Raw genomic sequence first — 12,201 nt, forward strand, 5'->3', positions numbered from 1 at the left:
ATCCGTTCACCTCCATAGGACTTCCAGTTGAAGGACACTGAAGTAGCTCCAATCCTTACTGTACGTTGGGGCAGTTTACCTGAAGGGGAAGGCTCCTCTCCTCTCCATCACTCCAAGGAAGCCCCGCAGTTAGCCCGGCCACGCAGCGCTCCGACTGCCCTGAGATTTGCATTCCAGTGATTTAGGGACATCAGAAGTGCCATGTATTATCAGAGACCGAAGAGAGGTAGGTATGAGAAGCCCCACTATCCCACCCTCACACTAACATGACCCAAGCAATTCAACTTAAAAGAACAATCACAACCAACTACCCCCCCTCCAACCCCTGCTTTCGTAGCAGCTCTTCAAGTTTTTGGGTATTTCCTTCCCACTGGTTTCAGTTATACCTGGCCTTTTTTTCCCTTGCTCCCTTACACTTTTCATTCTTGCCACTTTCTCTCCAGTTCGAGAGCAAAACCTCATCGCAGCGCTCTGCACTCACTGTCAAAGCAGCAGCTAAAGGCTATGGCTAACAAACCTGCCAGGGCACAGCGGAGCAGAGATCAAGCAGAGCACGTTCACAGCAGCAGCCCTGCAACTCAGCCTGCCCACAACGTCCCAGCCCACCCGAACCCTTCGCTCCCCCTCTGTGTCCCCAGAAAGGTGCCTGCTATCAGTTTCACCACGATTTTGAGAAGTGAGAAAGTAAAGTGCCCTCTACCAATACGTAAAAACACCTTGCAGGTAAGGGGAGTAAGAACACGCAAAAGTTTAATTAAAAAAAAAACAACCAGCATTTCTTAGAACTCTTTTTGCTAGCAAAAGATACAGAAGAAGGATGGAAAACACCATTAAAAAAAACCTTTAGCAGACCAGATGTATGCCCATTTAACCAGAGGCCATGCACACAACCACATCTGCAAATGTACAGCATTACTCAGGAGCGTGACAGCACTGCAAGTGCCACCTCTCTCCTAACCACAGCCACCGCCCATGGCCGCTGCCCCGGCAATCGGCAGACAGGGCAGCACCTCTCAAAATAAACTTTAATTTGTTGTTGCACAACAGGAAATGGTCAGTGTCAACACAGCCCCAGAAATGCCTTTAGTGACCAGCGAGACACAGGGAGGTAAATGAGCAGCAAGCCACCCCTTCCACAAGGGTCTGTAAAATACCCTGACCTAAGGTGGAGTTCTTTTTCAAGAGGTGAACTGCTCCAACGTCAGATTTCTGAAAATACGACAGGGAAACCCATATTTTCCTTCCATCCCTTTTCTCTGGGCTGTTCTCTGAGAGCTCTGTAAGCCCGTTTTGCATCCTGCAATGAATTACTGTAATACACTTATTACAGAAGACAAATGCTACAAATGTGACTTCTATTGATGGTCAAAGCAGTACAGCAAACGTTCTGGAGTAAGGATCAAACCCAAAGGAAGGCGTGCAAAGTACAGGTGTATTTTTGCCCCCAGACTGTATTAGTACGAGATTCTACATTTACCTGCAGAACTCACCTAGAGGGGGGAAAAAAATACATGGACTTCACACCCACCAGCAGCCAGACGTTCCCTATCTGGGAGCATCTGCTGGTGTCCGCAGCTCTTTCTGGCACACTGACATTGATAAAGTTGCTCATTTTCCTTAGTCACCTTCAGCCCCACAGTTCAAGAACAGGTCAGGAGCTCACTGCGTGACTGCATTAATTTAACTGAGATCAAACCTTTTGTGCAGGGAGCGTGTCGATGAATCAACTGGAGGAGCAGATCTCGAAATTCTCTCTGCTGCTCATAGGGAGCAGGTCCAGGCCACTTCCAGAAACAGAAATGTCGCCCCTTTCTTTGGTCTGCGGACACTATTTCCAGGACAAAAAATCCCCTGCTTTTGGAAATTTAAGCTTTGCAGTCCACTTGTGCCTAACCAGCTCCTGAAAGACCATGAGACAGACTTAGCATTATTACGGTTACCAACTCTTCCCCACTACAGCAGAAGGGAAGGCTAAACCCATTAAGAAAAGAGGCAGATGTCTCGCAGGAAGGGCTGCTCCATTAGAATGGGAACCCTACTTTCATTAATTAGGTTGGGTTAGGACAATAAAGTGATTTATGCGAACACTTTGGTTTTCTTTGTCGGTAGTCAAGCTGACCGACACCACACTGACGCGTGCAAAATTAATGACAGCAGCAGTGCCTTCATGAGTTAAATGCTTGCTTTCTTGGCTGCTGGCCTTCAGTTTCTTTTCTAAAAAAGAACACCACTCAGGGACATCAGACAAAAGTCCTTGCAGCTTGAAAGCAAAAGGAAGCTTTAGCTAGTGAGGAAGGAGTCCTTCTAAAACAAAGAACGCATTTCCACTGGATTTCTGGACTGACTGTCTGCCAGAGCCAGCAGACATCAGCTTATCGCGAAACACACACCAAAAGCTCATGATTATGACACATTTTGCCCACATCAGGGAAGTGTGGCCACTTCAGAAGTTTCCCAGCAAATTACGACAATTTTCAGTCCATGCAACATTAACTAAAAACTAGTTGCAGTTTTATTCCGTCTCGACTTAAAACCAGCAGTAATCATCCAGAATTACTCCTTCTGCAGCACCGTATTTAAATAACACTGAAAATTTACGCTGACCTCTAGCTACTGATACGGCTATTTATATATATTGTCCTCCAGCCTTTTGCAAAGAAAATAAGAGACATTATCATGGAAATTTAATGGGCTCTGTGTGTCACAAGAGGGGCCGAAATGAGGTACCAGAGCCATGGGCCAGCTGCTTAACAAGCCTGCATCTGCTTCCTGCCCAGCGCCATGCAAGCCCATCCTTCAGTGGTCTTCCTTCCTCCCCTTGTCAGCAAGCATCTACACTACAACTGCAACATCTATGCTTTTTTTATTATTTTTTTATTTTTAAAAATTATTTTTTTATTTTTATTTTTATTTTTTTATTATTATTTTGATACCAAGGCTAACACCTCCTCTTACCTCTAATCTTTCAGCTGTCAATATTCTCATTTCATGCTGCAATGGTTAAAAGGCAGCCCTCAAGAGTCAGTAAACACAGGTAAGGAAAATTAATGTCGCCACAAAGAAATGGACTGAGACCTGTAGGCAGCTCTCAGTACTCATTGCCAACTAATATTTCAAACACACGCAGGTGTTGTGACTACCTACAGGGAAAACTTTGCTTCAGTAGGTGGTAAGCTGAGCACAGCAATGCTGGTCTTCTGTTTCTAAGCTCATGTTTTTCAAACAAAAACCACGAGCGTGTAAAAATATCACAAATCCCCTATCGGTTTCAGATACCTTTGTTTGTTTGTTAAATGATCTCAGTACTAACAGTGACAAATACACAAAACTGAGGGGGAAAAGTTAAAAATACACATGTAACAGGTAATGAGATGAACCATTTCTTTAATGGTTGAAAATCTGTTAAAACCCTACACGTGTGGCACCGTCTGAGCTCACACCCGACCCGCAAGTCCTTTGTTGAGCACCTCCCTTTGTTGAGCACAAGGCAGGCCCTCAGAAACTCAAGGTAGACAGGCTTAGGGCCTGCGCAGACACAATCGCAGCAAATGCTCCAGTTTATAGTTTCATGGCTTTCAAACATGCACATTTATTTCTTAGGAACCCTTTTGTGCTGAGGGGGACGGGGTAGAAGGGACGACACGTTCACTTCTTGGGCACATCCAAGCCACCTGCTCCACGCGAGGCTGCGCGCTGCTACTGAAACAATTTATCATTTATCGACTCTACAGGCATACATTAAATTACCTTTTCCATTTGCTGAATTTGCCCTTGCGTATAGATTTTATATTTTACACAGCTGGCTAATACAGCGCTTGGTGCCCTTTCTCCAGAGGAGGCACCAGAATACCCAATTCCAGAAATCCTCTGTTTGGGTACCACAACAAGTAAGGGGCAAAAAAAAAGGTATTTCTGGATCAGCTACTGCAAGGCTGGGTGGGTGCTGGCAGACAGCTGGCCACACACAGTACACCACCTCTGTGCGTGCCCTTACTCCAGGGCAGGCTGCTCCTCAGACAAAAGCAGGCGTTCGAAATGCACGGCTAGGCTGTTGCCTGAATTGCAGGGATGAAAGAGAGATGGCCAAACCCATCGTTACTGCAGCCCCGCGTCCTACCTCGGCACCTAGGAGTCCTGACCAGCTCAGACACACGCCACAATAAGCCACGACGGAGTCAGATGCATCAACCACCCACAGCACAACTGTAAACTCCCGAAGGCTCCTTTGGGCAAATTACTGCCTGCACACTGCTTTTCATTGCAACTGCTCCAGAGCTGCCTACCGTAGTCCTGCACTGAGCACACCACACCTGATTTGGAAGCCCAGCAGACATACATTTGCCGCTGCCCTGCACTGAGTTTCATCTATTTCATGTGACTTGACCTGGTTTTGAAAAATCCAGGGAGTCTCAGGCTTCCAGGACATGCATATTCGTGGAAATTTTGCAGATCATGTACTGAGAGCCAACAGTAATTTATTCATACTTAAAAAAAATAAAGTCATAGCACAATTTCTCATTTATTCCACCACGTATTCTCTTTTCATTATCTTCACTGTTCACTACAGAGAACATGGGACGCGGCTCAGTGATGGGACTCAGAAGGTCAGTTTGATTCCCAGACCTGACGATCTTGAAAGTCTATCCCAACCTAGATGATTCTATACAGAGATCCACCTGCTGCATTACAGGTTAGATTTGCATGTACCTGTCAGCACAGGCTGAAGTCATTTTTATTTTTCTTCCAGTTTGGGGGAATGGTTACACTACTTTTTGGAAGACATCTGTTCCCATTTCAACTTCAACCCACCACGCAGCCATATCACTGTCTAAAAAACACATACAGGCATGAATTCGATGTGTGGTTTCCGCAGGATATTTTATAGCCATTTGTGCAAAGAAAGCAAAACAGCCCAGGAAAGCAGGACCAAAGAGTTGGGACATACTCCTGTCAACATACTGCTTTTGGAAGAAGACGTTTTACTTTACAACGAACATTTAAGGTCCTCTATCTGCAACAAACAGGGAAGATGAAAGAGAAATACCTGAGCTACGCCAAGAGCCACAGCTCCTGGTCACACTGCTAGGGCTTCAGCAGAAATAAGGTTCACTACCACGGTGTAATGGAGCTGCTTCTCATCATAGCAAGGAAGCCTAAGAAACCTTCCCATTCAAAAGCAAGACAAGCTGAAGAGACTGGAGTTCTGCTAAAGCAGACAATGCAGCCACAGCCACTTTGCGGAGAAATACTAGAAGGCTAAGTGGAATAGAAGCCTACTACACTGAAAACTATATGGAATATGCCGTTTGCTGTACTAAGATCACGTGCTGAAGACCACTAAGATTTCCCCTGATGCGTGTGGCCTCCCAAAGAGAATAATACTGACCCTCAAGCCCCTGGCCTTAGTTCACTAAGGGTAGGATTTCTTCTGGAAGACTACAAGCCTCTAAATCAAAACATGATGGCATAAACATGATTTTGCCACAGCAGCTGGAGCACATCCCCCAAAACTGCCGATACACCCACCAAAGTGTCAGTAATTAGAGAAGGATGCAGCAGCGTTTGTAGCGGACGTTCTGGTGCCAACAGCCTCCAATTCATTTATATACATCACGAACAAAAGCAGCAGATGCCTGGCTACACTTACGTATTTGGCGATGCCAAGCACACAAAATAGCCACAAATTAGAATCCTTAACTAAAAACACGCGAAAAAATAGTTAAAGTCCCCTCAAGGGTTTCTATCAATACACAGACTGAAAGATTTGTACACTCGGCGCATCAGCGGTGAATGCTTCTGTGAATCAAAGCACCCACGAGCACCAATCTCAGCCTGCCAAAGGAGAGCACATAATAACAAGATGAGAAGCTGCATATCATTCTGTAGCTTCCAGAAACCATAAATTCAATCTGACACAAATCAATTCTACATTAAGACAGCCAAAGACTCTCTAGACAGTTACCTTAACAGACCTGTTAAGCAGCTGTAGAAAAATCCCTCAAGAGGGGAAAAAAAAAAGAGATGTGAAGTTACTCTTGCCAAAAAGCCATTTAGTGCTTATAGAAAGCAGTTACATTTTTTAAAGCCCAATAAGGGACAGAATTTGCTTTCTAGACTTCACACTACAGCTCAAGTATTGTCCCAAGAGAAGGCAATCTTTGTTAGAACAAACCCAAAAGCATTCAGTTCTTTTCTATCAGCCAGGTTCCTACAGAAAGTGCAACAAGCCATTGCAAGAAACTGGACTTCAGCGTTCTCCTTACCACCAAAAAAAAAATCCTGCAGAATAATTCAACTAGTACTTGACCAAGCTGGACAGACACTGTTGATAGCATCCCTCAGAGGAAAAGCAAATTAAGCCCACCTTAAAGCATCCTGGCACCTTGCATCCTTGCTGTAAGGCATTTTGGGAGCAGAAGGTAGAGAAGGGGTACGCCTGTAGGATCTGTCTCCTACTTGGATGAAGATCAGTCTGACCAGCAGGCTCTTGGTGTACGTTCAGATGCTAATATCCAAGTTGAAGAAACAGCATGCCAGTTAATGGCATGCATCTTGTGTGCCACTTTTTTTTAATCTTTATGAGCCTACAGTAAGAAAAAAGTACTTCTAACATTTGCAGTTATCAGTTATACATATTCCCAAGCACCTTCCTGTGTAAAGTTCAGAACTTACTCACATTCCTTACACGCAGCTCAGTGTATTTAAAAAAACACCGACGCTTTTTTGTTTAAACTGTTTGACTGAGCTACTGAAATGATTTAAGCCATAAAGTTAACACACTAAACAGGAGTGAAAATGCAATCCTGATTTATGCTGCTGCACAGAAGTTGAAAAATCAACCCGCTAACAAGTAGGAAGCAAGGAGCTTGCTGCACTCTTCGTGCAGTTGCCAAGCTCATTTCCAAACATAACTGGCTGCGAGCCCCTCTGGTGCTGTCTCTGGATCTGCGCAGAACTGACAACAAGTCTGGCCCTGATTCACAGGCTGTGTGTTAAAGTTATGCAGGGAAATAATTAAAGCCCCTGTCTTCATGCAAAGAGGCAGCGCCATGCCATCTCCTATCTGGTAAACTGCAGAGGACACTGCGAGTGAGAGGTATGCATCCCATTCCTGGCCACCCACCCCAACTACAAGAAGCTGCTAACAACCAAGTTCAGGATTCATTTATCAAAGTGTTTTGTCACTAGCAGTCACTTCAAGTATTTTTTACAGTCCAGGCTAAGCAGACTTACAAAATAAATTCAATACTAATATAGGGAGGTTCGACCAAAAGGCAATTATTTAACACCTTTGCCTGTTTACCAACTTTGGTGTGGAATATGAGCTAAAAATTCAAGTATCAACAGTAAGCTACAGAGTAAAAACAAGTACAAAAGAACTTACAAGAATGAAAGCACCTGTGCCAAGATACGGGGAACGTCTGCCATTAAACAGCTTCGATATCAGAGCGGAGCCAAAAAACTTTCCCAGTCCAACACTGACCACCTCTGCGACAAAAACACCACGTCCTCAGCCCCACCGGAGCAGGGTGCTGGACCTACCTCATCATTTGGTTAAACTTCGAAATTCAGGATGTGAAAGGGTGAGCACAGGGCAACTAGCGCCCAGGGGAAGTCAAGCCTGAAGATGGATATTTAACAGTGGCCACATCTGTTTCACTTCTGTCTGATAAAAACCACCGCAGCCCAGCACTAGGCTGAGCTGGCAGCAAATCCCTCCCTCTATAGCTTTGGGAAGGAATAAATTTAGCTTACACGAGATTGAACTGAAGGATATTCTGCAGCCCAATTCCCAGTGTTCACAGAAAGTAATTAGAGGATTAGTAGCCTCTATTGGTCTCCGTTCCTGTTATTTTCATTGTGCTCTCAAATTCAAGTTTCCTATCATTTTTCAGTAAGACTGATTCAGATGGGGGTGGGGAAGGAAAATATATGGCCCTATAATTTAAATGCATTATTCCAGCTTAAAAACTGAAGCCACAAAGATTTGTTTTAAAAATAGGCAGTGCTGGCATTTGGGTTTAGTCGGCTGTGCTGGACGCATTCGCATCCAGAAGTTACCCCTTACCTCTTTGGCAGTTTATTAAAATTTAAAGCAAGCTTTACAGAAAACTTGCTGTATATGAATATGTAACACTAGATAAGAGAACATCTCTTCAAAATCCGGGCAGTTCACACGTGATTTTAGCACTGATTTGACCCGTGTGCATCCCTCCCCCAGTCACATGCACAGCCTCGCTCAGGAATAAGTGAGACAATCCTGTCCTGTATTAACACGTCTCCTCGGGTGCACGTTCAGCGATAAGCTCAAGTTATCTGAACACGGGGTCAAAGTGATATCTCAAACCCTCTAGGTTCGGAAGCAATAAAAAATTAAATACATAAAAGGTACAGCACAAGATTGAAGTCACGGTAACCAAATTATGGGATACTTCTCCATTTCTGTGGAAAACAGCAGCTGGATATACCGGATTTCGGATCCTATATTGGATGAAACAAATGCTGAGAAGAAATCCTGAAGTGACACAACACTCTTCAGAGGTCCCTTCTGTAAATAAGGCACGGTTATGATTAATGCTCTAGAACAGCAATTGCTCCTAAGGATAAAGCAGTCTGCTTTTACATGGAGAGTACAGAAGGTTTGGGGAACTACATACAGCAGAATGTACTTCAAGTTCTTCCCCCCCCACCAGAATGCCTGGGTACAAGTTACTTAGATAAAGGTTAATCATTTCTCCCAGTATTAACTGATTTAAGTCATGTGGTGTTTTGTGTTTGTTTGTTTGGTGGTTTAAGCGACTTAATTTCTTAAATCAGTTGTTTAAACTAGCTTTGAACAAGTCTGAAAATCCCCATCGCAGTCCAGCTCCTCTCCTGGTAGAGCTTCGAATCCCACCGAGCCTTGTGATCGACTATTTGGCACTCAGTACTCTCAGACTGCCCATAGTAAAGGACATAAATGACTTCAAGATTATGACTTGCATTTAAGAATTCACAGATTCGAATATATAAGCTACTGTCAAAGAGTTTTAGTAGCAACATTGGGCACATCTCAAAGTTAAACCATGTCCCAACCACAATTTTCCAAGTTTACTAGTAGCTGCTTTAAAAAAAAACAGCAAAATCGAAACAAAACCCCACCCAAATACTTCATTCCTTACCCCCTTCCACACCAGCACGGCACACACAGCACGAGGAGCCTATGACACCTGACGGTACGTCCACCACACTACAGTCCAGGTGCAGCTCTGAACTTCCAGAAGCTTTTTCTCCAAGGCTCCTGCCCGCTGGTAAGACAGGCATGGCTCTCCCCTGCAGGCAGCACACGAGCAGGAGACTGCAGGGTAAGAGAAGAGCATCGCTGCCTACGCACTTTGCACGTAGCTGAGGAGATTACCGCTTGCTCACTCTCACTTCGGAGCCCATCTCCTGCCAGAGGAACAGCTTGTGCAGAAGTGCCCTCACCTGTCTGAATCCCAGGGAGCAGAGCAAGCTGCTGCCTACCACGTAACGCACTTCTGACAAACTAAAGGGTTTGAGGGGCAGCCTATTCCATCTGCACAACTGGGTCTGAAACTTTGCCCCTCGACCGCTCGCGTTACACAGGCTTTCAAGTTCATTTGGAACACGAAATGAATATAAATTCAACTGCCGTAAGCTACGGACCAACGTTCGTAAAGTTTCTGAGCTTCGATGACTCTAGCGTAAAAATTAAAGTGTTCCGAATCACCCAATCGATGACTAAGTGCCTGCTGCAGATAAGAACAAAAGATTCCTTCCCTTCTGCAAGCCCGCTGCCAAAAAGCCCCATCACCGCTTTCCGAAGAGCTGCTGCACAAACGCATTCCAAGTCTTGCATCTGGCATTTGCACCGTCCCGTTCCTCTGCCCCACCTTCACCTCCAGGCTTCTCTGCCCTCTGTATGCTACTGAGCAATTATCTATTGACATGGGCTGCGTGACTTGGAAAACCAAGCTGCATGTGTGATACATTAATTATATAACATGTAAAAATATAAAGCGCTGAAGTCACAAGGCCTTGGATCAAATTCCGTTACCCATTTGGAACATCTGGATGCCATCCAAAGGAATCGTCAAGGACACAACGTGCAAATGGTAAGTTTTGGGGTGAAATAGGAACCAGCTATCAGGGACTCCCAGAAACAAATATTATCTACGTATGAGAGATCAGGTTATTTAACACAGACAGCAGATAACTAATGAATAGGCTTTTTTTTTTTCCCCTACCAGAAGAGATGCGACAGTGAAGATGAACTTGCAAAAACTGAACAGCCACCACTTAGCTGAGCTAAAAGTGATTTAAAAATAGTTAATATGGGAAATCTGCACTGCAACCGACTGTTCTATTGCAAAGTACAGACATAAAGCTACAAAACCCAGCAAGATGACTAATTAATGACAACAGATGAAAGTGACAATCCAGATCAAATGCCAGAGAAAAATTAAGAACTTAGTTTTTTAAAGCAAAGATAGTAAATGGAAACGCAACGAAAAATATAATCTCTTCAAAGTCAGTAACTGAAGGACACGTCCAAATTTGCATTTAATAAAATTATAACTGAAGACAGCTTATCAGTTTGCATAACAAGCACCCTACAAGCTAGCACAGATTCACGTATCCTTTAAAAAACAGAACTTAATAACACAGTATTGTTGGAAAAACAGAGACCACACGGAGTGCAACACCAACACAAAAATTCTTTTATATACAGATCATCACACAGGTAGCTAGCTTTATTTAAAGAATTACTTTCAGAAGACCTTACAGGAACTCCTGTTCAGTTCTTCTATAAATACCTAAGGAAGGATGTCAGTCTTTGTCTCCGTAACTGAATGTACTCCCCATCTGCAACATGACTTCAAATAACTTACTGTCCCAGAATGTCTTGTCCAACAGGCCCCTTATGAAAATAATTTCTATACTGATTCTCCCATACTTAAGCTCTGTGATAATTTCATTCCACAACTAATTTTTTTCCAACTACCTTAATTCATCCTCATATGTCAACCTCAGTTGTTTTTATATACGTAATATATTCATATGTAACTAAAATAAGACATTTAGAACATCTTTTTACCGAAGTATCTTATTCTGGCCTCTTAGTTTCTGTACATGGCAACTGACTGAAAATCATTTTCATTCAGGAGAGTCACTTTAAGTTCAGTCAGCTAGGATGGACAGCGCAGGGATCTGAAGTGATAGCAGATGCTATAGACAAAAGTTTATAGAAGATTATAAACCACTTTACACTATATGCAGTACTGTTCCAATTTTTAATCTTTCACAAGTTAAATGCAAGCTTCAGTTTGAGGAGGGGTTTGGTATTGGAATTTGCTCTTGAGCCTCTACAACAACAGCAAATAATCTCTTAAATCTCTACTTTGTTAAGGACAGACTGCATCTGCTTTGTCTAATGAAGCACCAGAAACAGAAAACCCAACAGCCGAGACTCTTCCTCCACATCCACGAAGGCACAGGCTTTTACCTCCTTCCCTGCAATACGATGCCTCCGCAGACAGAGCTGAACCAACAAATCACATATGGGCTATAAAGGCAGTAGCTTCCTTTAATCTTCCAAGACTAAAGCTTCCCAGGTTTTCCATCCACAGATATTACTCCCCCTCAGCCCCAGCCCAGCACTATCATTTTCTACACCTGAAAAAAAGCCTCAATTTTGGCACTTACTCACAGCCACACTTAATTTGTTTTTACAGCATCCTTTACCCTCCACATCCAGCTTCACACAACGCTAACAGCGCCTACTTTAACACACAGGAGCATCTTCCACCACTGAAGACCACACTACAGTTACTGCGGTATGACTTATTCCCCCCCCAAAAATAGACTTCGAAGAAAACAGCAAACATCTGCCTCAGAGCAATCAAATACCTTGGAGCACTTAAGGGCTCTTTTGGAGAAATCAATATTAACTAACTCAGAGTTTAAAATTGATATATAAAATATATCGTAAAGCCAGGTCCAATTTTCCCCATACCAGACATCTTCCAATTTCATCCAGTTGTTCTTGTAGTGGTTTTACAGGCATACTGTTTGGCTAAAATCTTCCTCAAAACTGATCCGTGCCAATCTGATCACTTCAAGATGGAATAAATCATCTTCCTTGTTAGCTTGTTCCAACAGTTAGCTACTCCCTAGCTAAAAAGCTTCCCATTTGAGTTG

General features: G+C 43.6%; 1 protein-coding gene across 2 annotated transcripts in view; it reads right to left on the reverse strand.

Annotated features, from left to right (window-relative positions):
* Positions 1–12,201, reverse strand: part of PELI2 (pellino E3 ubiquitin protein ligase family member 2) — a 76,783-nt gene that overhangs the window by 20,987 nt on the left and 43,595 nt on the right. The gene's annotated exons all lie outside the window — the stretch shown is intronic.

Source organism: Anser anser, assembly GCF_964211835.1.
Source record: "Anser anser genome assembly, chromosome: 5".
Taxonomy (NCBI): domain Eukaryota; kingdom Metazoa; phylum Chordata; class Aves; order Anseriformes; family Anatidae; genus Anser; species Anser anser.